Consider the following 24,209-nt stretch of genomic DNA (forward strand, 5'->3'; position numbering starts at 1 on the left):
GTCCATTTTTACTCTGCCTTCTGCCCCAAGGAGCTATGGATACTGTCCCTCATTCTCCCTCCCTGCTAGGATTGCCAACAATCTGCAGGGGGCGGGGAGGGGGTGTTCGTGTCCCTTTGACATAGTCTTTCTGAGACACTTCTTACCTAGTGATGTTATTTACCTCCATGGCTCATGAAGCTGCAATGGCCCATTTCCACGCATTAAGCCTCTGTTAAAGGGACAGGGCATTATTTTTCTCCAAGTTGCTGGCAAACCTATACAGAACTCATAATTCCAGACAGTTATGTCAGTCTAATAATAAAGCAGGAATTCCTTGATACCAAAGGGATTGTTGTGTGCCACTTTGGTGTGCCACTTTGCACCTTTGCTACTTTTCCACTGAGGCCCTGTAAATATTCCAGCTGTTTGATATTGCTCTGTCTACCTAACCGACATCACAAATCTTCATCAGTACATTAATTTTCCCCTAGACCGCCTGTGCCAAGGGAGAAATGACTGTGTGCCACTTCGCCATCTAGTGGCATATACTATAGCAGCATAGAAAGGCTTCTTTTCTGTCCCAGCCCCCAGCCAGCCAGCCAGACGCACAACCAGATGCAGATTTGGGTGACTAGAAGCTCGCTTTTTAACCAACTGCTTCTCCCTTGCTAATTGAGGGATCAGCCAGTTTTTTTTAAAAAAAATTACAAACTCTGTGATCTGCCATGAATTTATATATTCCTCTTTTAAAGCCAGCTAAGGTACACTTACCTTGTAATAAGTCCTCCTGAACTCAGCGGAAGTTCCTTCCATGTAGACCTGCTTAGGATCATGATGTGTTGCAATGAATTCCATAATTTTGCAACGTATTGTGCCGTGTTTCTTTTTGTCCCACCTGAATCTCCAGACCATCGGATTAATTTTGAGACACACGTAATCCCAGTGTCGAGAGAGCAAAAAGTTCTGCCTGTGTAGTTCCTTTATCCATTGGGTACTTTTATAAACCCTCTATCACAGTGGTTCTCAACCTGGAGGTCAGGACCCCTTTGGGGGTCAAACGACCCTTTCACAGGGGTTGCCTAAGACTCTCTGCATCAGTGTTCTCCATCTGTAAAATGGATAAATATTAGGGTTGGGGGTCACCACAACATGAGGAACTGTATTAAAAGGTCGTGGCATTAGGAAGGTTGAGAACCACTGGTCTATCACTCCCCCTTTGGAGTGGTACAGCCCATTTCACCTCATTTTTATATCTGGTTTACTAAATTCTCACTTGTGGTACATTGGCTGTTTGTCTGCATGGCAGAACAGAGATGAAATACAACCAAGGGTTTCAAAAGAAGAAGGTACAACCTCTAAACAGGAAAGTACACATCTCTTCTAATGTCAGAAAACAGGTTTTTACCTGGGCTTGTTACATGATGTTTTAAAATATGCATACACCCATGTAGCTGTGCTTGAATAAACTAAAAACAGTATTATGGAAAACCAGATGCTTTGTGTTTAACATGCCTCATTTCTGTCTAATTTATAAAGTGATCGTTCCCCCCACCCCCTGGTTTGTTTTCCTGTTCATAACAAAATGAATTAACAATGAAACAGCCCTATGGAGCATTCTTCAGCTTGTTGTGGGGTTTTTGCAGAAATATCTCAAGGAACATTTCTTGATAAAGAAAGAAGGCGAGAGAGTAGGCATGCCAGCAAACCACACAATCCCCAAACAGTATGACATTTGAACTGGGTTAAAAATGTAAAGGGGAGTTTGTTTGCTATGACTCCCCTTATCTACAGAATCTCTCTTTCAGTCCCCACTGACCGGTCCTGCATAACAGATTGTTTTAAAACGTTTCAAACTTGCATTTCAAGCCGATAGACTCATAAAAGCATGTAATAACAATACAGTCCTGCAGAAAGCAATGGAAATGCAGCTTTTACAATGTAGATTTCCCTATAGAGTTGCTACCCCATTTCTCCTACATTTCTCCCATCACCGTATGTACTTTCAAAGCTTGAAAAATCTCATTATAATAATTTTGGTCTCTGCATTCCCAGCTCTCTTTTTAAAAAAACAACAAAAGGAAATCTGTAACCTCTTCCATTGTACTTACATCTCCACAATGAAAAGGGGATACAGACTCATTTTTTAAAAAAAGGAGAAAGCTGAGGATTCAAAGAACCTGATAACATATTGCTACAATATTTAATTGCTGATTTTTTTAAAAAAAAAGAAAGGCCACTGAGTGATACCAGATAAAGGAACTGGTCACTGCAGAAACAAGTGTATACACAATGGCTCCCATTTGGATGGATTCAAGAAAATCCAAACTTTCTTAACCACATGGCAACATCCGGACGTCACTGCAACTTTCTCAGCAAACTTCAGAGCAAAGCAAATTTGGGAGAGACAGGAGAAAAAGTAGGGGAAATTCCAGGAGGTGCACGAATGCACCACAATTCTGCGTGAGGCAGGAAGCAAAAAGTAAACTTCCCAACAGCTTAAAGCAGGGTTGCCAGTTGGAGGTTGGGAAATACTAAGGCCCCTTCCGCACACGCAAAATAATGCGTCTTCAAATCACTTTCACAACTGTTTGCAAGTGGATTTTGCCATTCCGCACAGCTTCAAAGAGCACTGAAAGCAGTTTGGAAGTGCATTATTCTGCATGTGCGGAATGAGCCTAAAATATTTGGGGAGCAGAGCCTGAGGAAGGTGAGGTTTGGGAGGGGAGAGATTTCAACAGGGTGTAATGACATAGCCCATCTCCCAAAGCCTCCGTTTTCTTCAGGGGAACGGATCTCTGTAATCTGGAGACGAGCTGTGATTCCTAGGGATCTCTAGGTCCCACCTAGGCTCCTAATCCAAGATGAGTTAGGGTTTCTTGTTTGGGATTTTTGTTTGGAGGAGGTTTTTATTAGGGAAAGCCTTGGAAAATGTCCTCTCTGCAATTGCACGACTCTGTCCACTCAGGCATCTCATTTGGTATCATAGGCAGATGTTCACAACGAACAGAATAAAGGTAATAATAGGAACTTAGCCATTGACTTCAATGCACTTTGGAGAAGGCCCCAGGATCGCTCAGGGATTTGCCTAAGCCAGTACATGCAGTTTTAAAACTTTTTTCTCTTTTCGGCCTATTTTGTACTCCATTTCATACACGATTAATTCATTGAAGAACAGATCTGACTATGAAACCACTCCGGGAGGAATTCCTGTTTGCATGTGAATTTCCTATCTGCTTCATTTTCTTGCAGCGATCAGCACATGCACACAATAACCATCAAAGCAGGGGAAAATAAAGCAACCAACCATGGCAGAAAGAAAGATGATAAAACAAAATGCATTTGCAAAGAAAAACAACGGAGGCCTGCCTCAACGAATAGTAGACCATCTAAATCATGTCCAATGAGCGTAATTATGATAATAAACTTATATCACCCGTGTCACAGCCATTTGTCACAAACTCTTCTATAGGCAACAAATGGCTTATTTTCTTGTGTTCATTCATACTGAGAATCCCAAAGACAGATTTCAGTTTTCAGACCAAGCTAAAAGCAAACAGTTTCCAATATTGCTGTTAGAAATCTGATCCATCTCTCAAAGTGTTCTTCACATTAAGTGGAACCGAAGAGAGGGAGAGATTTTTTAAAAACTGACTTTGGTTTGGCTAAGAGGATATGGAATTCACATAATAAGAATGCAGCTAAGAGTGAGAAGGTCCGACAATGCACAAAATTACAGTTTAATTCAACTAACTGTGGAGAGTGATTGTCCAAATACTGGCCACTCCAGTAATTATGGTTAATTAGAATCCATCAGCCCTGACCTACATAGCCCAAACCAGACTGATGTCGTAGACAGACTCTTAACAAGTAGTTGAAGGCAGCTCACAGCTGGTTCAACAGCTTAATGTAATTGAAGCACCAACTGAAGCACCAGTATAGAGCCAAGTCCAAAGCAAGATCAAAACTGGGTTCAAGCAACAAAAACAGGGACAGCGGCTTTCAAGTCCAAACACAGCTGCTGCCACAGCACAGCTTGCCTTCCAATCCTTGTATACCAGACGTCCCACCCACCAGTGCAAAACCTCATGCAGCTGAACTACTTCAGTCTGGCTCTTGCAAAGATTTCTTGTTGAGACCAGCTTGGCCCGGAGCTGCTAGCCTACTGCTACATTTTCTTTCCTGCAAACTGATATGCTGCTTCCTCCGGCGTTGCTCCTGGGGATCTGGAGACAAAAGGGTGTGAGAGAGCTGGAGGGGCCTCTCCTGGTTTGGCGTCAAGAGGTTGGACAATCTCAGAGCTGGGGCCTGGCTGTGCCTCCCAGCCTGCTCGCTCTGTCTGAGTCTCTGGACCAGATCCTGCAGGGACTACTGAAGATTCTGCCTGAGCCCCTGGACCAGATCCTGTAGGTACTACCGGAGGCTCAGGCTCGGAGTCCATAGACCAGGGGTAGGGAACCTGCGGCTCTCCAGATGTTTAGGAACTACAATTCCCATCAGCCCCTACCAGCATGGCCAATTGGCCATGCTGACAGTGATGATGGGAATTGCTCAATTCCCTAGGCTATCTGGAGAGCCGAAGGTTCCCTACCCCTGGTCTAGAGCTGTACCTGGGACTCTGGGGCAGACCAGTGCCTCTCTCCCACAACTGTGTCCTCCTCCAAGATGTCCCCCAGAGATTCTGAGTTAGGTTACAACAACCAATCTCATCAAATCTCAGAAGCTAACCGAGGTTGGTCCTGGCAAGTATTTTCATGGGACACTTCCAAGGAATACCAGAATCATGGTGTGGAGGCAGGCAACAGCAAACCACCTCTGAACAGATCTAGCCTTGAAAACCCCACCAGGGGTTGCCAAGTCAACTGTGACTTGAAGGCCAAAAAAAAAAGGATTCATCAAACAAAGACCTTGGGAGGTAATCAAACAATAGCCCAACCTCATCAGATCTCAGAAAGCTAATCAGGATCTGTATTTCAATGGGGCACCTGCAAGGAAGACTCTGAAGGAAGAAGGAAATGGCAAAACACCTCTGCTCCTCTCTTGCCTTGAAAGCTCATTGCTGGGTTGCAATAAATTGCCTGAGATTTAAAAGAACTTTGCACACACAAACCAGGATCTGAAGTTGGATTATTGAGAACAGGCAGTCTTAGCTATGACTCCAAACTGAATGTAGACATCTCGGTTTAATTTTGATTTAACTCTGGATGTTTCCCTGGCTACAGAGAGAAGGTAGTGTGTTGGTATATGTAAGTGTCAGCTCTTCAGTCATGAAAGAGTTAATGATGCTGTATGTTAGTAAATATTAGTTCGATTAGCATAGCCAATGGGGCATCAAGTAATTGGTTACCTGCATTAATGAAGTGATCCACTGATTGTCACTGGCAAATCAATATATTGTCATAAACTGTGTTTCCATGTGTGTGTACAATTGAGAAGTTCTAAAAGTTACTTCCCAATCATTTAGAGTCACACGTTCTCATGATGTAGAAGAAGCATGTAGCTCAGTTTAGAAAGGACTGTTTTTTTCCTACCATTTTCCCCTTTCCTTCTATTTTTTTTAGTAAACTTATTTACTAAACAGCAGTGTGTGTGATTATTTACTCTGCTATTTATATTTTTCCACCAACAAAAGGTTATGGGCCCTGTATGCTTCCTCTGCATGTTAGCTTAGGCGGAGTTAGACGATTTTTAATAGGATCTACTTTTCCTGTGGATGCTAATTTTACTTCCTGAACCTTTTGGACTAATCATGCAAGAGAACTTCTACATTTGAGCCCACCAGCCCTATGGGACAGAGGGAGAGGTAGTTTACTGTGATTTATGCCAAGAAGGAAAAGTAAACATAAGCATTCCAAAGAAGGAGGTTTGAACTGCGCACCTAAAGCCAGCAATACGTCTACACCAAAAGGCAGCAGCAGCAGCAGCAGCAGCACACCCCAACAGACACCGTGGTGGCGAACCGTTGGCACTCCAGATGGTATGGTGGGTGGGGGGGGGGGGGGGGGGGGGGGGGGGGGGGGGGGGGGGGGGGGGGGTGGGGGGGGGGGGGGGTGGGGGGACGGGGGGGTGGGGGGGGGGGGCCTTGGGGGGGGGGAGGGGTGGGGGGGGGGGGGGGTGGGGGGGGGGGGGGGTGGGGGGGGGGGGGGGTGGGGGGGGGGGGGGGTGGGGGGGGGGGGGGGTGGGGGGGGGGGGGGGTGGGGGGGGGGGGGGGTGGGGGGGGGGGGGGGTGGGGGGGGGGGGGGGTGGGGGGGGGGGGGGGTGGGGGGGGGGGGGGGTGGGGGGGGGGGGGGGTGGGGGGGGGGGGGGGTGGGGGGGGGGGGGGGTGGGGGGGGGGGGGGGTGGGGGGGGGGGGGGGTGGGGGGGGGGGGGGGTGGGGGGGGGGGGGGGTGGGGGGGGGGGGGGGTGGGGGGGGGGGGGGGTGGGGGGGGGGGGGGGTGGGGGGGGGGGGGGGTGGGGGGGGGGGGGGGTGGGGGGGGGGGGGGGTGGGGGGGGGGGGGGGTGGGGGGGGGGGGGGGTGGGGGGGGGGGGGGGTGGGGGGGGGGGGGGGTGGGGGGGGGGGGGGGTGGGGGGGGGGGGGGGTGGGGGGGGGGGGGGGTGGGGGGGGGGGGGGGTGGGGGGGGGGGGGGGTGGGGGGGGGGGGGGGTGGGGGGGGGGGGGGGTGGGGGGGGGGGGGGGTGGGGGGGGGGGGGGGTGGGGGGGGGGGGGGGTGGGGGGGGGGGGGGGTGGGGGGGGGGGGGGGTGGGGGGGGGGGGGGGTGGGGGGGGGGGGGGGTGGGGGGGGGGGGGGGTGGGGGGGGGGGGGGGTGGGGGGGGGGGGGGGTGGGGGGGGGGGGGGGTGGGGGGGGGGGGGGGTGGGGGGGGGGGGGGGTGGGGGGGGGGGGGGGTGGGGGGGGGGGGGGGTGGGGGGGGGGGGGGGTGGGGGGGGGGGGGGGTGGGGGGGGGGGGGGGTGGGGGGGGGGGGGGGTGGGGGGGGGGGGGGGTGGGGGGGGGGGGGGGTGGGGGGGGGGGGGGGTGGGGGGGGGGGGGGGTGGGGGGGGGGGGGGGTGGGGGGGGGGGGGGGTGGGGGGGGGGGGGGGTGGGGGGGGGGGGGGGTGGGGGGGGGGGGGGGTGGGGGGGGGGGGGGGTGGGGGGGGGGGGGGGTGGGGGGGGGGGGGGGTGGGGGGGGGGGGGGGTGGGGGGGGGGGGGGGTGGGGGGGGGGGGGGGTGGGGGGGGGGGGGGGTGGGGGGGGGGGGGGGTGGGGGGGGGGGGGGGTGGGGGGGGGGGGGGGTGGGGGGGGGGGGGGGTGGGGGGGGGGGGGGGTGGGGGGGGGGGGGGGTGGGGGGGGGGGGGGGTGGGGGGGGGGGGGGGTGGGGGGGGGGGGGGGTGGGGGGGGGGGGGGGTGGGGGGGGGGGGGGGTGGGGGGGGGGGGGGGTGGGGGGGGGGGGGGGTGGGGGGGGGGGGGGGTGGGGGGGGGGGGGGGTGGGGGGGGGGGGGGGTGGGGGGGGGGGGGGGTGGGGGGGGGGGGGGGTGGGGGGGGGGGGGGGTGGGGGGGGGGGGGGGTGGGGGGGGGGGGGGGTGGGGGGGGGGGGGGGTGGGGGGGGGGGGGGGTGGGGGGGGGGGGGGGTGGGGGGGGGGGGGGGTGGGGGGGGGGGGGGGTGGGGGGGGGGGGGGGTGGGGGGGGGGGGGGGTGGGGGGGGGGGGGGGTGGGGGGGGGGGGGGGTGGGGGGGGGGGGGGGTGGGGGGGGGGGGGGGTGGGGGGGGGGGGGGGTGGGGGGGGGGGGGGGTGGGGGGGGGGGGGGGTGGGGGGGGGGGGGGGTGGGGGGGGGGGGGGGTGGGGGGGGGGGGGGGTGGGGGGGGGGGGGGGTGGGGGGGGGGGGGGGTGGGGGGGGGGGGGGGTGGGGGGGGGGGGGGGTGGGGGGGGGGGGGGGTGGGGGGGGGGGGGGGTGGGGGGGGGGGGGGGTGGGGGGGGGGGGGGGTGGGGGGGGGGGGGGGTGGGGGGGGGGGGGGGTGGGGGGGGGGGGGGGTGGGGGGGGGGGGGGGTGGGGGGGGGGGGGGGTGGGGGGGGGGGGGGGTGGGGGGGGGGGGGGGTGGGGGGGGGGGGGGGTGGGGGGGGGGGGGGGTGGGGGGGGGGGGGGGTGGGGGGGGGGGGGGGTGGGGGGGGGGGGGGGTGGGGGGGGGGGGGGGTGGGGGGGGGGGGGGGTGGGGGGGGGGGGGGGTGGGGGGGGGGGGGGGTGGGGGGGGGGGGGGGTGGGGGGGGGGGGGGGTGGGGGGGGGGGGGGGTGGGGGGGGGGGGGGGTGGGGGGGGGGGGGGGTGGGGGGGGGGGGGGGTGGGGGGGGGGGGGGGTGGGGGGGGGGGGGGGTGGGGGGGGGGGGGGGTGGGGGGGGGGGGGGGTGGGGGGGGGGGGGGGTGGGGGGGGGGGGGGGTGGGGGGGGGGGGGGGTGGGGGGGGGGGGGGGTGGGGGGGGGGGGGGGTGGGGGGGGGGGGGGGTGGGGGGGGGGGGGGGTGGGGGGGGGGGGGGGTGGGGGGGGGGGGGGGTGGGGGGGGGGGGGGGTGGGGGGGGGGGGGGGTGGGGGGGGGGGGGGGTGGGGGGGGGGGGGGGTGGGGGGGGGGGGGGGTGGGGGGGGGGGGGGGTGGGGGGGGGGGGGGGTGGGGGGGGGGGGGGGTGGGGGGGGGGGGGGGTGGGGGGGGGGGGGGGTGGGGGGGGGGGGGGGTGGGGGGGGGGGGGGGTGGGGGGGGGGGGGGGTGGGGGGGGGGGGGGGTGGGGGGGGGGGGGGGTGGGGGGGGGGGGGGGTGGGGGGGGGGGGGGGTGGGGGGGGGGGGGGGTGGGGGGGGGGGGGGGTGGGGGGGGGGGGGGGTGGGGGGGGGGGGGGGTGGGGGGGGGGGGGGGTGGGGGGGGGGGGGGGTGGGGGGGGGGGGGGGTGGGGGGGGGGGGGGGTGGGGGGGGGGGGGGGTGGGGGGGGGGGGGGGTGGGGGGGGGGGGGGGTGGGGGGGGGGGGGGGTGGGGGGGGGGGGGGGTGGGGGGGGGGGGGGGTGGGGGGGGGGGGGGGTGGGGGGGGGGGGGGGTGGGGGGGGGGGGGGGTGGGGGGGGGGGGGGGTGGGGGGGGGGGGGGGTGGGGGGGGGGGGGGGTGGGGGGGGGGGGGGGTGGGGGGGGGGGGGGGTGGGGGGGGGGGGGGGTGGGGGGGGGGGGGGGTGGGGGGGGGGGGGGGTGGGGGGGGGGGGGGGTGGGGGGGGGGGGGGGTGGGGGGGGGGGGGGGTGGGGGGGGGGGGGGGTGGGGGGGGGGGGGGGTGGGGGGGGGGGGGGGTGGGGGGGGGGGGGGGTGGGGGGGGGGGGGGGTGGGGGGGGGGGGGGGTGGGGGGGGGGGGGGGTGGGGGGGGGGGGGGGTGGGGGGGGGGGGGGGTGGGGGGGGGGGGGGGTGGGGGGGGGGGGGGGTGGGGGGGGGGGGGGGTGGGGGGGGGGGGGGGTGGGGGGGGGGGGGGGTGGGGGGGGGGGGGGGTGGGGGGGGGGGGGGGTGGGGGGGGGGGGGGGTGGGGGGGGGGGGGGGTGGGGGGGGGGGGGGGTGGGGGGGGGGGGGGGTGGGGGGGGGGGGGGGTGGGGGGGGGGGGGGGTGGGGGGGGGGGGGGGTGGGGGGGGGGGGGGGTGGGGGGGGGGGGGGGTGGGGGGGGGGGGGGGTGGGGGGGGGGGGGGGTGGGGGGGGGGGGGGGTGGGGGGGGGGGGGGGTGGGGGGGGGGGGGGGTGGGGGGGGGGGGGGGTGGGGGGGGGGGGGGGTGGGGGGGGGGGGGGGTGGGGGGGGGGGGGGGTGGGGGGGGGGGGGGGTGGGGGGGGGGGGGGGTGGGGGGGGGGGGGGGTGGGGGGGGGGGGGGGTGGGGGGGGGGGGGGGTGGGGGGGGGGGGGGGTGGGGGGGGGGGGGGGTGGGGGGGGGGGGGGGTGGGGGGGGGGGGGGGTGGGGGGGGGGGGGGGTGGGGGGGGGGGGGGGTGGGGGGGGGGGGGGGTGGGGGGGGGGGGGGGTGGGGGGGGGGGGGGGTGGGGGGGGGGGGGGGTGGGGGGGGGGGGGGGTGGGGGGGGGGGGGGGTGGGGGGGGGGGGGGGTGGGGGGGGGGGGGGGTGGGGGGGGGGGGGGGTGGGGGGGGGGGGGGGTGGGGGGGGGGGGGGGTGGGGGGGGGGGGGGGTGGGGGGGGGGGGGGGTGGGGGGGGGGGGGGGTGGGGGGGGGGGGGGGTGGGGGGGGGGGGGGGTGGGGGGGGGGGGGGGTGGGGGGGGGGGGGGGTGGGGGGGGGGGGGGGTGGGGGGGGGGGGGGGTGGGGGGGGGGGGGGGTGGGGGGGGGGGGGGGTGGGGGGGGGGGGGGGTGGGGGGGGGGGGGGGTGGGGGGGGGGGGGGGTGGGGGGGGGGGGGGGTGGGGGGGGGGGGGGGTGGGGGGGGGGGGGGGTGGGGGGGGGGGGGGGTGGGGGGGGGGGGGGGTGGGGGGGGGGGGGGGTGGGGGGGGGGGGGGGTGGGGGGGGGGGGGGGTGGGGGGGGGGGGGGGTGGGGGGGGGGGGGGGTGGGGGGGGGGGGGGGTGGGGGGGGGGGGGGGTGGGGGGGGGGGGGGGTGGGGGGGGGGGGGGGTGGGGGGGGGGGGGGGTGGGGGGGGGGGGGGGTGGGGGGGGGGGGGGGTGGGGGGGGGGGGGGGTGGGGGGGGGGGGGGGTGGGGGGGGGGGGGGGTGGGGGGGGGGGGGGGTGGGGGGGGGGGGGGGTGGGGGGGGGGGGGGGTGGGGGGGGGGGGGGGTGGGGGGGGGGGGGGGTGGGGGGGGGGGGGGGTGGGGGGGGGGGGGGGTGGGGGGGGGGGGGGGTGGGGGGGGGGGGGGGTGGGGGGGGGGGGGGGTGGGGGGGGGGGGGGGTGGGGGGGGGGGGGGGTGGGGGGGGGGGGGGGTGGGGGGGGGGGGGGGTGGGGGGGGGGGGGGGTGGGGGGGGGGGGGGGTGGGGGGGGGGGGGGGTGGGGGGGGGGGGGGGTGGGGGGGGGGGGGGGTGGGGGGGGGGGGGGGTGGGGGGGGGGGGGGGTGGGGGGGGGGGGGGGTGGGGGGGGGGGGGGGTGGGGGGGGGGGGGGGTGGGGGGGGGGGGGGGTGGGGGGGGGGGGGGGTGGGGGGGGGGGGGGGTGGGGGGGGGGGGGGGTGGGGGGGGGGGGGGGTGGGGGGGGGGGGGGGTGGGGGGGGGGGGGGGTGGGGGGGGGGGGGGGTGGGGGGGGGGGGGGGTGGGGGGGGGGGGGGGTGGGGGGGGGGGGGGGTGGGGGGGGGGGGGGGTGGGGGGGGGGGGGGGTGGGGGGGGGGGGGGGTGGGGGGGGGGGGGGGTGGGGGGGGGGGGGGGTGGGGGGGGGGGGGGGTGGGGGGGGGGGGGGGTGGGGGGGGGGGGGGGTGGGGGGGGGGGGGGGTGGGGGGGGGGGGGGGTGGGGGGGGGGGGGGGTGGGGGGGGGGGGGGGTGGGGGGGGGGGGGGGTGGGGGGGGGGGGGGGTGGGGGGGGGGGGGGGTGGGGGGGGGGGGGGGTGGGGGGGGGGGGGGGTGGGGGGGGGGGGGGGTGGGGGGGGGGGGGGGTGGGGGGGGGGGGGGGTGGGGGGGGGGGGGGGTGGGGGGGGGGGGGGGTGGGGGGGGGGGGGGGTGGGGGGGGGGGGGGGTGGGGGGGGGGGGGGGTGGGGGGGGGGGGGGGTGGGGGGGGGGGGGGGTGGGGGGGGGGGGGGGTGGGGGGGGGGGGGGGTGGGGGGGGGGGGGGGTGGGGGGGGGGGGGGGTGGGGGGGGGGGGGGGTGGGGGGGGGGGGGGGTGGGGGGGGGGGGGGGTGGGGGGGGGGGGGGGTGGGGGGGGGGGGGGGTGGGGGGGGGGGGGGGTGGGGGGGGGGGGGGGTGGGGGGGGGGGGGGGTGGGGGGGGGGGGGGGTGGGGGGGGGGGGGGGTGGGGGGGGGGGGGGGTGGGGGGGGGGGGGGGTGGGGGGGGGGGGGGGTGGGGGGGGGGGGGGGTGGGGGGGGGGGGGGGTGGGGGGGGGGGGGGGTGGGGGGGGGGGGGGGTGGGGGGGGGGGGGGGTGGGGGGGGGGGGGGGTGGGGGGGGGGGGGGGTGGGGGGGGGGGGGGGTGGGGGGGGGGGGGGGTGGGGGGGGGGGGGGGTGGGGGGGGGGGGGGGTGGGGGGGGGGGGGGGTGGGGGGGGGGGGGGGTGGGGGGGGGGGGGGGTGGGGGGGGGGGGGGGTGGGGGGGGGGGGGGGTGGGGGGGGGGGGGGGTGGGGGGGGGGGGGGGTGGGGGGGGGGGGGGGTGGGGGGGGGGGGGGGTGGGGGGGGGGGGGGGTGGGGGGGGGGGGGGGTGGGGGGGGGGGGGGGTGGGGGGGGGGGGGGGTGGGGGGGGGGGGGGGTGGGGGGGGGGGGGGGTGGGGGGGGGGGGGGGTGGGGGGGGGGGGGGGTGGGGGGGGGGGGGGGTGGGGGGGGGGGGGGGTGGGGGGGGGGGGGGGTGGGGGGGGGGGGGGGTGGGGGGGGGGGGGGGTGGGGGGGGGGGGGGGTGGGGGGGGGGGGGGGTGGGGGGGGGGGGGGGTGGGGGGGGGGGGGGGTGGGGGGGGGGGGGGGTGGGGGGGGGGGGGGGTGGGGGGGGGGGGGGGTGGGGGGGGGGGGGGGTGGGGGGGGGGGGGGGTGGGGGGGGGGGGGGGTGGGGGGGGGGGGGGGTGGGGGGGGGGGGGGGTGGGGGGGGGGGGGGGTGGGGGGGGGGGGGGGTGGGGGGGGGGGGGGGTGGGGGGGGGGGGGGGTGGGGGGGGGGGGGGGTGGGGGGGGGGGGGGGTGGGGGGGGGGGGGGGTGGGGGGGGGGGGGGGTGGGGGGGGGGGGGGGTGGGGGGGGGGGGGGGTGGGGGGGGGGGGGGGTGGGGGGGGGGGGGGGTGGGGGGGGGGGGGGGTGGGGGGGGGGGGGGGTGGGGGGGGGGGGGGGTGGGGGGGGGGGGGGGTGGGGGGGGGGGGGGGTGGGGGGGGGGGGGGGTGGGGGGGGGGGGGGGTGGGGGGGGGGGGGGGTGGGGGGGGGGGGGGGTGGGGGGGGGGGGGGGTGGGGGGGGGGGGGGGTGGGGGGGGGGGGGGGTGGGGGGGGGGGGGGGTGGGGGGGGGGGGGGGTGGGGGGGGGGGGGGGTGGGGGGGGGGGGGGGTGGGGGGGGGGGGGGGTGGGGGGGGGGGGGGGTGGGGGGGGGGGGGGGTGGGGGGGGGGGGGGGTGGGGGGGGGGGGGGGTGGGGGGGGGGGGGGGTGGGGGGGGGGGGGGGTGGGGGGGGGGGGGGGTGGGGGGGGGGGGGGGTGGGGGGGGGGGGGGGTGGGGGGGGGGGGGGGTGGGGGGGGGGGGGGGTGGGGGGGGGGGGGGGTGGGGGGGGGGGGGGGTGGGGGGGGGGGGGGGTGGGGGGGGGGGGGGGTGGGGGGGGGGGGGGGTGGGGGGGGGGGGGGGTGGGGGGGGGGGGGGGTGGGGGGGGGGGGGGGTGGGGGGGGGGGGGGGTGGGGGGGGGGGGGGGTGGGGGGGGGGGGGGGTGGGGGGGGGGGGGGGTGGGGGGGGGGGGGGGTGGGGGGGGGGGGGGGTGGGGGGGGGGGGGGGTGGGGGGGGGGGGGGGTGGGGGGGGGGGGGGGTGGGGGGGGGGGGGGGTGGGGGGGGGGGGGGGTGGGGGGGGGGGGGGGTGGGGGGGGGGGGGGGTGGGGGGGGGGGGGGGTGGGGGGGGGGGGGGGTGGGGGGGGGGGGGGGTGGGGGGGGGGGGGGGTGGGGGGGGGGGGGGGTGGGGGGGGGGGGGGGTGGGGGGGGGGGGGGGTGGGGGGGGGGGGGGGTGGGGGGGGGGGGGGGTGGGGGGGGGGGGGGGTGGGGGGGGGGGGGGGTGGGGGGGGGGGGGGGTGGGGGGGGGGGGGGGTGGGGGGGGGGGGGGGTGGGGGGGGGGGGGGGTGGGGGGGGGGGGGGGTGGGGGGGGGGGGGGGTGGGGGGGGGGGGGGGTGGGGGGGGGGGGGGGTGGGGGGGGGGGGGGGTGGGGGGGGGGGGGGGTGGGGGGGGGGGGGGGTGGGGGGGGGGGGGGGTGGGGGGGGGGGGGGGTGGGGGGGGGGGGGGGTGGGGGGGGGGGGGGGTGGGGGGGGGGGGGGGTGGGGGGGGGGGGGGGTGGGGGGGGGGGGGGGTGGGGGGGGGGGGGGGTGGGGGGGGGGGGGGGTGGGGGGGGGGGGGGGTGGGGGGGGGGGGGGGTGGGGGGGGGGGGGGGTGGGGGGGGGGGGGGGTGGGGGGGGGGGGGGGTGGGGGGGGGGGGGGGTGGGGGGGGGGGGGGGTGGGGGGGGGGGGGGGTGGGGGGGGGGGGGGGTGGGGGGGGGGGGGGGTGGGGGGGGGGGGGGGTGGGGGGGGGGGGGGGTGGGGGGGGGGGGGGGTGGGGGGGGGGGGGGGTGGGGGGGGGGGGGGGTGGGGGGGGGGGGGGGTGGGGGGGGGGGGGGGTGGGGGGGGGGGGGGGTGGGGGGGGGGGGGGGTGGGGGGGGGGGGGGGTGGGGGGGGGGGGGGGTGGGGGGGGGGGGGGGTGGGGGGGGGGGGGGGTGGGGGGGGGGGGGGGTGGGGGGGGGGGGGGGTGGGGGGGGGGGGGGGTGGGGGGGGGGGGGGGTGGGGGGGGGGGGGGGTGGGGGGGGGGGGGGGTGGGGGGGGGGGGGGGTGGGGGGGGGGGGGGGTGGGGGGGGGGGGGGGTGGGGGGGGGGGGGGGTGGGGGGGGGGGGGGGTGGGGGGGGGGGGGGGTGGGGGGGGGGGGGGGTGGGGGGGGGGGGGGGTGGGGGGGGGGGGGGGTGGGGGGGGGGGGGGGTGGGGGGGGGGGGGGGTGGGGGGGGGGGGGGGTGGGGGGGGGGGGGGGTGGGGGGGGGGGGGGGTGGGGGGGGGGGGGGGTGGGGGGGGGGGGGGGTGGGGGGGGGGGGGGGTGGGGGGGGGGGGGGGTGGGGGGGGGGGGGGGTGGGGGGGGGGGGGGGTGGGGGGGGGGGGGGGTGGGGGGGGGGGGGGGTGGGGGGGGGGGGGGGTGGGGGGGGGGGGGGGTGGGGGGGGGGGGGGGTGGGGGGGGGGGGGGGTGGGGGGGGGGGGGGGTGGGGGGGGGGGGGGGTGGGGGGGGGGGGGGGTGGGGGGGGGGGGGGGTGGGGGGGGGGGGGGGTGGGGGGGGGGGGGGGTGGGGGGGGGGGGGGGTGGGGGGGGGGGGGGGTGGGGGGGGGGGGGGGTGGGGGGGGGGGGGGGTGGGGGGGGGGGGGGGTGGGGGGGGGGGGGGGTGGGGGGGGGGGGGGGTGGGGGGGGGGGGGGGTGGGGGGGGGGGGGGGTGGGGGGGGGGGGGGGTGGGGGGGGGGGGGGGTGGGGGGGGGGGGGGGTGGGGGGGGGGGGGGGTGGGGGGGGGGGGGGGTGGGGGGGGGGGGGGGTGGGGGGGGGGGGGGGTGGGGGGGGGGGGGGGTGGGGGGGGGGGGGGGTGGGGGGGGGGGGGGGTGGGGGGGGGGGGGGGTGGGGGGGGGGGGGGGTGGGGGGGGGGGGGGGTGGGGGGGGGGGGGGGTGGGGGGGGGGGGGGGTGGGGGGGGGGGGGGGTGGGGGGGGGGGGGGGTGGGGGGGGGGGGGGGTGGGGGGGGGGGGGGGTGGGGGGGGGGGGGGGTGGGGGGGGGGGGGGGTGGGGGGGGGGGGGGGTGGGGGGGGGGGGGGGTGGGGGGGGGGGGGGGTGGGGGGGGGGGGGGGTGGGGGGGGGGGGGGGTGGGGGGGGGGGGGGGTGGGGGGGGGGGGGGGTGGGGGGGGGGGGGGGTGGGGGGGGGGGGGGGTGGGGGGGGGGGGGGGTGGGGGGGGGGGGGGGTGGGGGGGGGGGGGGGTGGGGGGGGGGGGGGGTGGGGGGGGGGGGGGGTGGGGGGGGGGGGGGGTGGGGGGGGGGGGGGGTGGGGGGGGGGGGGGGTGGGGGGGGGGGGGGGTGGGGGGGGGGGGGGGTGGGGGGGGGGGGGGGTGGGGGGGGGGGGGGGTGGGGGGGGGGGGGGGTGGGGGGGGGGGGGGGTGGGGGGGGGGGGGGGTGGGGGGGGGGGGGGGTGGGGGGGGGGGGGGGTGGGGGGGGGGGGGGGTGGGGGGGGGGGGGGGTGGGGGGGGGGGGGGGTGGGGGGGGGGGGGGGTGGGGGGGGGGGGGGGTGGGGGGGGGGGGGGGTGGGGGGGGGGGGGGGTGGGGGGGGGGGGGGGTGGGGGGGGGGGGGGGTGGGGGGGGGGGGGGGTGGGGGGGGGGGGGGGTGGGGGGGGGGGGGGGTGGGGGGGGGGGGGGGTGGGGGGGGGGGGGGGTGGGGGGGGGGGGGGGTGGGGGGGGGGGGGGGTGGGGGGGGGGGGGGGTGGGGGGGGGGGGGGGTGGGGGGGGGGGGGGGTGGGGGGGGGGGGGGGTGGGGGGGGGGGGGGGTGGGGGGGGGGGGGGGTGGGGGGGGGGGGGGGTGGGGGGGGGGGGGGGTGGGGGGGGGGGGGGGTGGGGGGGGGGGGGGGTGGGGGGGGGGGGGGGTGGGGGGGGGGGGGGGTGGGGGGGGGGGGGGGTGGGGGGGGGGGGGGGTGGGGGGGGGGGGGGGTGGGGGGGGGGGGGGGTGGGGGGGGGGGGGGGTGGGGGGGGGGGGGGGTGGGGGGGGGGGGGGGTGGGGGGGGGGGGGGGTGGGGGGGGGGGGGGGTGGGGGGGGGGGGGGGTGGGGGGGGGGGGGGGTGGGGGGGGGGGGGGGTGGGGGGGGGGGGGGGTGGGGGGGGGGGGGGGTGGGGGGGGGGGGGGGTGGGGGGGGGGGGGGGTGGGGGGGGGGGGGGGTGGGGGGGGGGGGGGGTGGGGGGGGGGGGGGGTGGGGGGGGGGGGGGGTGGGGGGGGGGGGGGGTGGGGGGGGGGGGGGGTGGGGGGGGGGGGGGGTGGGGGGGGGGGGGGGTGGGGGGGGGGGGGGGTGGGGGGGGGGGGGGGTGGGGGGGGGGGGGGGTGGGGGGGGGGGGGGGTGGGGGGGGGGGGGGGTGGGGGGGGGGGGGGGTGGGGGGGGGGGGGGGTGGGGGGGGGGGGGGGTGGGGGGGGGGGGGGGTGGGGGGGGGGGGGGGTGGGGGGGGGGGGGGGTGGGGGGGGGGGGGGGTGGGGGGGGGGGGGGGTGGGGGGGGGGGGGGGTGGGGGGGGGGGGGGGTGGGGGGGGGGGGGGGTGGGGGGGGGGGGGGGTGGGGGGGGGGGGGGGTGGGGGGGGGGGGGGGTGGGGGGGGGGGGGGGTGGGGGGGGGGGGGGGTGGGGGGGGGGGGGGGTGGGGGGGGGGGGGGGTGGGGGGGGGGGGGGGTGGGGGGGGGGGGGGGTGGGGGGGGGGGGGGGTGGGGGGGGGGGGGGGTGGGGGGGGGGGGGGGTGGGGGGGGGGGGGGGTGGGGGGGGGGGGGGGTGGGGGGGGGGGGGGGTGGGGGGGGGGGGGGGTGGGGGGGGGGGGGGGTGGGGGGGGGGGGGGGTGGGGGGGGGGGGGGGTGGGGGGGGGGGGGGGTGGGGGGGGGGGGGGGTGGGGGGGGGGGGGGGTGGGGGGGGGGGGGGGTGGGGGGGGGGGGGGGTGGGGGGGGGGGGGGGTGGGGGGGGGGGGGGGTGGGGGGGGGGGGGGGTGGGGGGGGGGGGGGGTGGGGGGGGGGGGGGGTGGGGGGGGGGGGGGGTGGGGGGGGGGGGGGGTGGGGGGGGGGGGGGGTGGGGGGGGGGGGGGGTGGGGGGGGGGGGGGGTGGGGGGGGGGGGGGGTGGGGGGGGGGGGGGGTGGGGGGGGGGGGGGGTGGGGGGGGGGGGGGGTGGGGGGGGGGGGGGGTGGGGGGGGGGGGGGGTGGGGGGGGGGGGGGGTGGGGGGGGGGGGGGGTGGGGGGGGGGGGGGGTGGGGGGGGGGGGGGGTGGGGGGGGGGGGGGGTGGGGGGGGGGGGGGGTGGGGGGGGGGGGGGGTGGGGGGGGGGGGGGGTGGGGGGGGGGGGGGGTGGGGGGGGGGGGGGGTGGGGGGGGGGGGGGGTGGGGGGGGGGGGGGGTGGGGGGGGGGGGGGGTGGGGGGGGGGGGGGGTGGGGGGGGGGGGGGGTGGGGGGGGGGGGGGGTGGGGGGGGGGGGGGGTGGGGGGGGGGGGGGGTGGGGGGGGGGGGGGGTGGGGGGGGGGGGGGGTGGGGGGGGGGGGGGGTGGGGGGGGGGGGGGGTGGGGGGGGGGGGGGGTGGGGGGGGGGGGGGGTGGGGGGGGGGGGGGGTGGGGGGGGGGGGGGGTGGGGGGGGGGGGGGGTGGGGGGGGGGGGGGGTGGGGGGGGGGGGGGGTGGGGGGGGGGGGGGGTGGGGGGGGGGGGGGGTGGGGGGGGGGGGGGGTGGGGGGGGGGGGGGGTGGGGGGGGGGGGGGGTGGGGGGGGGGGGGGGTGGGGGGGGGGGGGGGTGGGGGGGGGGGGGGGTGGGGGGGGGGGGGGGTGGGGGGGGGGGGGGGTGGGGGGGGGGGGGGGTGGGGGGGGGGGGGGGTGGGGGGGGGGGGGGGTGGGGGGGGGGGGGGGTGGGGGGGGGGGGGGGTGGGGGGGGGGGGGGGTGGGGGGGGGGGGGGGTGGGGGGGGGGGGGGGTGGGGGGGGGGGGGGGTGGGGGGGGGGGGGGGTGGGGGGGGGGGGGGGTGGGGGGGGGGGGGGGTGGGGGGGGGGGGGGGTGGGGGGGGGGGGGGGTGGGGGGGGGGGGGGGTGGGGGGGGGGGGGGGTGGGGGGGGGGGGGGGTGGGGGGGGGGGGGGGTGGGGGGGGGGGGGGGTGGGGGGGGGGGGGGGTGGGGGGGGGGGGGGGTGGGGGGGGGGGGGGGTGGGGGGGGGGGGGGGTGGGGGGGGGGGGGGGTGGGGGGGGGGGGGGGTGGGGGGGGGGGGGGGTGGGGGGGGGGGGGGGTGGGGGGGGGGGGGGGTGGGGGGGGGGGGGGGTGGGGGGGGGGGGGGGTGGGGGGGGGGGGGGGTGGGGGGGGGGGGGGGTGGGGGGGGGGGGGGGTGGGGGGGGGGGGGGGTGGGGGGGGGGGGGGGTGGGGGGGGGGGGGGGTGGGGGGGGGGGGGGGTGGGGGGGGGGGGGGGTGGGGGGGGGGGGGGGTGGGGGGGGGGGGGGGTGGGGGGGGGGGGGGGTGGGGGGGGGGGGGGGTGGGGGGGGGGGGGGGTGGGGGGGGGGGGGGGTGGGGGGGGGGGGGGGTGGGGGGGGGGGGGGGTGGGGGGGGGGGGGGGTGGGGGGGGGGGGGGGTGGGGGGGGGGGGGGGTGGGGGGGGGGGGGGGTGGGGGGGGGGGGGGGTGGGGGGGGGGGGGGGTGGGGGGGGGGGGGGGTGGGGGGGGGGGGGGGTGGGGGGGGGGGGGGGTGGGGGGGGGGGGGGGTGGGGGGGGGGGGGGGTGGGGGGGGGGGGGGGTGGGGGGGGGGGGGGGTGGGGGGGGGGGGGGGTGGGGGGGGGGGGGGGTGGGGGGGGGGGGGGGTGGGGGGGGGGGGGGGTGGGGGGGGGGGGGGGTGGGGGGGGGGGGGGGTGGGGGGGGGGGGGGGTGGGGGGGGGGGGGGGTGGGGGGGGGGGGGGGTGGGGGGGGGGGGGGGTGGGGGGGGGGGGGGGTGGGGGGGGGGGGGGGTGGGGGGGGGGGGGGGTGGGGGGGGGGGGGGGTGGGGGGGGGGGGGGGTGGGGGGGGGGGGGGGTGGGGGGGGGGGGGGGTGGGGGGGGGGGGGGGTGGGGGGGGGGGGGGGTGGGGGGGGGGGGGGGTGGGGGGGGGGGGGGGTGGGGGGGGGGGGGGGTGGGGGGGGGGGGGGGTGGGGGGGGGGGGGGGTGGGGGGGGGGGGGGGTGGGGGGGGGGGGGGGTGGGGGGGGGGGGGGGTGGGGGGGGGGGGGGGTGGGGGGGGGGGGGGGTGGGGGGGGGGGGGGGTGGGGGGGGGGGGGGGTGGGGGGGGGGGGGGGTGGGGGGGGGGGGGGGTGGGGGGGGGGGGGGGTGGGGGGGGGGGGGGGTGGGGGGGGGGGGGGGTGGGGGGGGGGGGGGGTGGGGGGGGGGGGGGGTGGGGGGGGGGGGGGGTGGGGGGGGGGGGGGGTGGGGGGGGGGGGGGGTGGGGGGGGGGGGGGGTGGGGGGGGGGGGGGGTGGGGGGGGGGGGGGGTGGGGGGGGGGGGGGGTGGGGGGGGGGGGGGGTGGGGGGGGGGGGGGGTGGGGGGGGGGGGGGGTGGGGGGGGGGGGGGGTGGGGGGGGGGGGGGGTGGGGGGGGGGGGGGGTGGGGGGGGGGGGGGGTGGGGGGGGGGGGGGGTGGGGGGGGGGGGGGGTGGGGGGGGGGGGGGGTGGGGGGGGGGGGGGGTGGGGGGGGGGGGGGGTGGGGGGGGGGGGGGGTGGGGGGGGGGGGGGGTGGGGGGGGGGGGGGGTGGGGGGGGGGGGGGGTGGGGGGGGGGGGGGGTGGGGGGGGGGGGGGGTGGGGGGGGGGGGGGGTGGGGGGGGGGGGGGGTGGGGGGGGGGGGGGGTGGGGGGGGGGGGGGGTGGGGGGGGGGGGGGGTGGGGGGGGGGGGGGGTGGGGGGGGGGGGGGGTGGGGGGGGGGGGGGGTGGGGGGGGGGGGGGGTGGGGGGGGGGGGGGGTGGGGGGGGGGGGGGGTGGGGGGGGGGGGGGGTGGGGGGGGGGGGGGGTGGGGGGGGGGGGGGGTGGGGGGGGGGGGGGGTGGGGGGGGGGGGGGGTGGGGGGGGGGGGGGGTGGGGGGGGGGGGGGGTGGGGGGGGGGGGGGGTGGGGGGGGGGGGGGGTGGGGGGGGGGGGGGGTGGGGGGGGGGGGGGGTGGGGGGGGGGGGGGGTGGGGGGGGGGGGGGGTGGGGGGGGGGGGGGGTGGGGGGGGGGGGGGGTGGGGGGGGGGGGGGGTGGGGGGGGGGGGGGGTGGGGGGGGGGGGGGGTGGGGGGGGGGGGGGGTGGGGGGGGGGGGGGGTGGGGGGGGGGGGGGGTGGGGGGGGGGGGGGGTGGGGGGGGGGGGGGGTGGGGGGGGGGGGGGGTGGGGGGGGGGGGGGGTGGGGGGGGGGGGGGGTGGGGGGGGGGGGGGGTGGGGGGGGGGGGGGGTGGGGGGGGGGGGGGGTGGGGGGGGGGGGGGGTGGGGGGGGGGGGGGGTGGGGGGGGGGGGGGGTGGGGGGGGGGGGGGGTGGGGGGGGGGGGGGGTGGGGGGGGGGGGGGGTGGGGGGGGGGGGGGGTGGGGGGGGGGGGGGGTGGGGGGGGGGGGGGGTGGGGGGGGGGGGGGGTGGGGGGGGGGGGGGGTGGGGGGGGGGGGGGGTGGGGGGGGGGGGGGGTGGGGGGGGGGGGGGGTGGGGGGGGGGGGGGGTGGGGGGGGGGGGGGGTGGGGGGGGGGGGGGGTGGGGGGGGGGGGGGGTGGGGGGGGGGGGGGGTGGGGGGGGGGGGGGGTGGGGGGGGGGGGGGGTGGGGGGGGGGGGGGGTGGGGGGGGGGGGGGGTGGGGGGGGGGGGGGGTGGGGGGGGGGGGGGGTGGGGGGGGGGGGGGGTGGGGGGGGGGGGGGGTGGGGGGGGGGGGGGGTGGGGGGGGGGGGGGGTGGGGGGGGGGGGGGGTGGGGGGGGGGGGGGGTGGGGGGGGGGGGGGGTGGGGGGGGGGGGGGGTGGGGGGGGGGGGGGGTGGGGGGGGGGGGGGGTGGGGGGGGGGGGGGGTGGGGGGGGGGGGGGGTGGGGGGGGGGGGGGGTGGGGGGGGGGGGGGGTGGGGGGGGGGGGGGGTGGGGGGGGGGGGGGGTGGGGGGGGGGGGGGGTGGGGGGGGGGGGGGGTGGGGGGGGGGGGGGGTGGGGGGGGGGGGGGGTGGGGGGGGGGGGGGGTGGGGGGGGGGGGGGGTGGGGGGGGGGGGGGGTGGGGGGGGGGGGGGGTGGGGGGGGGGGGGGGTGGGGGGGGGGGGGGGTGGGGGGGGGGGGGGGTGGGGGGGGGGGGGGGTGGGGGGGGGGGGGGGTGGGGGGGGGGGGGGGTGGGGGGGGGGGGGGGTGGGGGGGGGGGGGGGTGGGGGGGGGGGGGGGTGGGGGGGGGGGGGGGTGGGGGGGGGGGGGGGTGGGGGGGGGGGGGGGTGGGGGGGGGGGGGGGTGGGGGGGGGGGGGGGTGGGGGGGGGGGGGGGTGGGGGGGGGGGGGGGTGGGGGGGGGGGGGGGTGGGGGGGGGGGGGGGTGGGGGGGGGGGGGGGTGGGGGGGGGGGGGGGTGGGGGGGGGGGGGGGTGGGGGGGGGGGGGGGTGGGGGGGGGGGGGGGTGGGGGGGGGGGGGGGTGGGGGGGGGGGGGGGTGGGGGGGGGGGGGGGTGGGGGGGGGGGGGGGTGGGGGGGGGGGGGGGTGGGGGGGGGGGGGGGTGGGGGGGGGGGGGGGTGGGGGGGGGGGGGGGTGGGGGGGGGGGGGGGTGGGGGGGGGGGGGGGTGGGGGGGGGGGGGGGTGGGGGGGGGGGGGGGTGGGGGGGGGGGGGGGTGGGGGGGGGGGGGGGTGGGGGGGGGGGGGGGTGGGGGGGGGGGGGGGTGGGGGGGGGGGGGGGTGGGGGGGGGGGGGGGTGGGGGGGGGGGGGGGTGGGGGGGGGGGGGGGTGGGGGGGGGGGGGGGTGGGGGGGGGGGGGGGTGGGGGGGGGGGGGGGTGGGGGGGGGGGGGGGTGGGGGGGGGGGGGGGTGGGGGGGGGGGGGGGTGGGGGGGGGGGGGGGTGGGGGGGGGGGGGGGTGGGGGGGGGGGGGGGTGGGGGGGGGGGGGGGTGGGGGGGGGGGGGGGTGGGGGGGGGGGGGGGTGGGGGGGGGGGGGGGTGGGGGGGGGGGGGGGTGGGGGGGGGGGGGGGTGGGGGGGGGGGGGGGTGGGGGGGGGGGGGGGTGGGGGGGGGGGGGGGTGGGGGGGGGGGGGGGTGGGGGGGGGGGGGGGTGGGGGGGGGGGGGGGTGGGGGGGGGGGGGGGTGGGGGGGGGGGGGGGTGGGGGGGGGGGGGGGTGGGGGGGGGGGGGGGTGGGGGGGGGGGGGGGTGGGGGGGGGGGGGGGTGGGGGGGGGGGGGGGTGGGGGGGGGGGGGGGTGGGGGGGGGGGGGGGTGGGGGGGGGGGGGGGTGGGGGGGGGGGGGGGTGGGGGGGGGGGGGGGTGGGGGGGGGGGGGGGTGGGGGGGGGGGGGGGTGGGGGGGGGGGGGGGTGGGGGGGGGGGGGGGTGGGGGGGGGGGGGGGTGGGGGGGGGGGGGGGTGGGGGGGGGGGGGGGTGGGGGGGGGGGGGGGTGGGGGGGGGGGGGGGTGGGGGGGGGGGGGGGTGGGGGGGGGGGGGGGTGGGGGGGGGGGGGGGTGGGGGGGGGGGGGGGTGGGGGGGGGGGGGGGTGGGGGGGGGGGGGGGTGGGGGGGGGGGGGGGTGGGGGGGGGGGGGGGTGGGGGGGGGGGGGGGTGGGGGGGGGGGGGGGTGGGGGGGGGGGGGGGTGGGGGGGGGGGGGGGTGGGGGGGGGGGGGGGTGGGGGGGGGGGGGGGTGGGGGGGGGGGGGGGTGGGGGGGGGGGGGGGTGGGGGGGGGGGGGGGTGGGGGGGGGGGGGGGTGGGGGGGGGGGGGGGTGGGGGGGGGGGGGGGTGGGGGGGGGGGGGGGTGGGGGGGGGGGGGGGTGGGGGGGGGGGGGGGTGGGGGGGGGGGGGGGTGGGGGGGGGGGGGGGTGGGGGGGGGGGGGGGTGGGGGGGGGGGGGGGTGGGGGGGGGGGGGGGTGGGGGGGGGGGGGGGTGGGGGGGGGGGGGGGTGGGGGGGGGGGGGGGTGGGGGGGGGGGGGGGTGGGGGGGGGGGGGGGTGGGGGGGGGGGGGGGTGGGGGGGGGGGGGGGTGGGGGGGGGGGGGGGTGGGGGGGGGGGGGGGTGGGGGGGGGGGGGGGTGGGGGGGGGGGGGGGTGGGGGGGGGGGGGGGTGGGGGGGGGGGGGGGTGGGGGGGGGGGGGGGTGGGGGGGGGGGGGGGTGGGGGGGGGGGGGGGTGGGGGGGGGGGGGGGTGGGGGGGGGGGGGGGTGGGGGGGGGGGGGGGTGGGGGGGGGGGGGGGTGGGGGGGGGGGGGGGTGGGGGGGGGGGGGGGTGGGGGGGGGGGGGGGTGGGGGGGGGGGGGGGTGGGGGGGGGGGGGGGTGGGGGGGGGGGGGGGTGGGGGGGGGGGGGGGTGGGGGGGGGGGGGGGTGGGGGGGGGGGGGGGTGGGGGGGGGGGGGGGTGGGGGGGGGGGGGGGTGGGGGGGGGGGGGGGTGGGGGGGGGGGGGGGTGGGGGGGGGGGGGGGTGGGGGGGGGGGGGGGTGGGGGGGGGGGGGGGTGGGGGGGGGGGGGGGTGGGGGGGGGGGGGGGTGGGGGGGGGGGGGGGTGGGGGGGGGGGGGGGTGGGGGGGGGGGGGGGTGGGGGGGGGGGGGGGTGGGGGGGGGGGGGGGTGG

This window comes from Sphaerodactylus townsendi, linkage group LG06 (assembly GCF_021028975.2).
Source record: "Sphaerodactylus townsendi isolate TG3544 linkage group LG06, MPM_Stown_v2.3, whole genome shotgun sequence".
Taxonomy (NCBI): Eukaryota; Metazoa; Chordata; class Lepidosauria; order Squamata; family Sphaerodactylidae; genus Sphaerodactylus; species Sphaerodactylus townsendi.